Source organism: Marmota marmota, unplaced genomic scaffold, assembly GCF_001458135.2.
Source record: "Marmota marmota marmota unplaced genomic scaffold, marMar, whole genome shotgun sequence".
Lineage (NCBI taxonomy): Eukaryota > Metazoa > Chordata > Mammalia > Rodentia > Sciuridae > Marmota > Marmota marmota.
This window is the reverse complement of record NW_026013290.1, coordinates 1-2,595: the sequence shown is the minus strand read 5'-3', so window position 1 is coordinate 2,595 and position 2,595 is coordinate 1. Positions and strand designations below refer to the sequence as shown.

Below are 2,595 nucleotides of genomic sequence, written 5' to 3'. Positions count from 1 at the left end.
CAGGAGGAAGGAAGGATAAGTAGAGACGCAGGTGCCTCCGAGCAGGTCCCTGCCAGACGGCGGGCGTCCAGCCCCTGCCGGTACCCGGAGGCCAGGCAGGTGTGCCGCTGGGCCTCTGCCGGCCCCCTCGCGGGGCCCTGGTGCCTTGGCTGGCCCTCCTTGTGGCACCAGGCAGGGCCTCGTGCTGGGCCGGGGTCTTTCCCAGCCCATTTCAGTTTCCAAGAGCACATTTTAATACCTTCAGAAGAACGCGGGCAGGTGACATGAGAATCCCTGCAGCCTCCCTGTGGGGACGGTGGATGGCCCAATGTCTGGGAGATCTGGTATCTGGACCACTGGCCTCTGTCCTGGTCCCAGAAGACGTGGGGACAGGGCACAGCCTGGCGTGCCAGTGTTGGCTGACCTCTGAGCACATGCTGTCTCCCCAGGGACCCCGAGTTCGTCTTCTATGACCAGCTGAAGCAGGTGATGAACGCCTACAGGTGAGTGGCAGCCCATGACAGCCAAGCGGACCGCGGATCACAGAGCCGGGGAGGCGGCCATACTGGCCCTGACTCACCCTGCTCTTCCCTGGCCACACGGTCCCCTGCTTCCCCCAGGGTCAAGCCGGCCATCTTCGACCTGCTCCTGGCCGTCTGCATTGGCGCCTACCTCGGGATGGCCTACACGGCAGTCCAGGTGAGCGGGCGGGCAGGGCCTCTGGGACGGGGTGGGCCCACCTGGCCTCCGCCCAGCCTAGAGGCAGCTGCCTGCAGCGCCTCGGCCTCCCTGGTCCCCATGGGCCTCACCCCTGGCCCTGCCGCCCCCAGCACTTTGACCTCCTCTACAAGACCGTGCAGAGGCTACTGGTAAAGGCCAAGACACAGTGACCCGGCCACCCGTCCACACCCGCCACGCAGGAAGGACAGCACCCCTGGCCGTTGACACTGAATTACAGTTTCCGAGCCGCTCTCCAGGCCTGGGGCGTCTTTCTTTCTCTTTGCCGTGGACTCCCCCGGAGGAGGGCGCGGAGCCGGCTGGGGCCAGGCCTCAGACGCGGGAGCCAGCGTGGACGAGCCCCAGCCCGGGGCCTGCCCAGCACACGCACCTTACGGAGGAAGCCCAGCTGCAGAGCTGGGATCAGGCCCGATCCTGACCGTGGCAGCTGGCTGTCCTGGACGCCCCTGGACGCCCGGGTGTCCTCTCCACCCTGCTGCTGACCTGGGTGTGGTGACACTTCTCCCTCTTCCCACCTGCTGGTTGCAGCCTCTAGGTCTCAGGATTCGGCCATTTGTGGCCTCCCCTGCCCACCGCTCCAGGATACCCCCTGGCCACCAGGTGGACACAGCAAGCAGATGGGGCTGGTGCTGAGCCCGCCCCCAGGTGGCCGCTCCCGCCACACCTGCGGGTCACTAGCTGGTTGCTGCCCCTCTGCCTGCTGGCCCTGAGCCCAGAGCCCCCACACCCTGCAGCTCCAGGCCGCGCTCCCTGCTGCGCCCTGGGGCCCTGCCCTGTCCCTAGCGCTTCCGGTCCCCACATACCCCGCAGCTCCCCACGTGCCCTGCGGCTCCGCAGGCCGTCTGCCCCTTGAGCTCACCCGCCCCAGGCTCCTCATGCCTCTGTGTGTCCATCTGGGAAAGAGAAGGTGTGGGGGAGCCGCCCTCTGTCCCAGGAGGGATGTCTGGAGAAGGGGTGTGCCCTGGGCCACCCCTGGCACCAGGAGGAAGGTCTGGGCCTGGGGACCCTGACCCAGGAGGAACTGTGCAAGGCAGTGCCCTCGGGGAGGCCCGCCTGTCCTTCCTTAGCAATACGATCAGTGTGTTCTCTGAGGGCATCGGCTGCACAGACCTGGCCCGTCAGGCTCCAGGGGCGTCGTGGTTTGGGGCTGGCCCACCACAGCTGTCCGGCCCACCTGGCTCGCTGTGTTCTGGCTGTTGGTTCTGCAGCCGTGCCTCTGTCCCAGACAGCTGCTGGCAGCCCCCTCCAGACCCTGTCTGGAAGGACAAGGCCACCTTCCGTCGCCTGCCCAGTCAGGAGCCCAAGGCCAGCACAGGAGACTGCCCCAGCCCAGGCCACTCTGGTACACGTGCGCTGGTGTCCACGTGCTGGCCCAAGGCAGCGCCTCCTGTCCCGTGAAAGGGCTTGGGACCTGCTGCCCACTCCTCTGGGTGTCTGCTGCCCGGCAGGCATCTGGGCCACCTCCTGCCTGCCTCCTGGGGAGGTGACCCACTGACCACCCGGGGCTCGGTGGTGGGATGCAATAGACCCGGGTGGGAAATAAAGCCATATTGAATGAAGAGCCTGTCCTGTCTGGGGGCTGGGTCACCCCCACCTGCCTGTCGGGGGGCTGGGTCACCCGCACCTGCCCCCGGTGCCTGGTGCTCCTGGGGTGGGGTCTGAAGCGCCCGTCTGCCCTCTGCTGGGAGAGAGGGGCGGCTGCTTCCTGCAGCACTGGGAGCTGTGGCCTTGTCCCCCATGGCTGTCTTCTGTTTTGGAGCATGGTGGGTCACGGTGGCCTCCATCAGTGTCAACTGCTAGTCCTCCCAGAGAGGGTCTTAGGCTGAGGCTTGGGTGGGTGGGAATCCCAGGGACACCAGCTCCACATGGTGCCTCACA

The 2,595-nt window shown here is 66.9% G+C and overlaps 1 long non-coding RNA gene across 1 annotated transcript; it reads left to right on the top strand.

Annotated features, from left to right (window-relative positions):
• Window positions 1-6: 6 nt before the first annotated feature.
• LOC107135048 lies at window positions 7-2,276 on the top strand. The gene is made up of 3 exons (XR_001502509.2): window positions 7-482; window positions 600-678; window positions 810-2,276. It is a non-coding gene; the product is annotated as an uncharacterized LOC107135048 (long non-coding RNA).
• The last annotated feature ends 319 nt before the right edge of the window (window positions 2,277-2,595 follow it).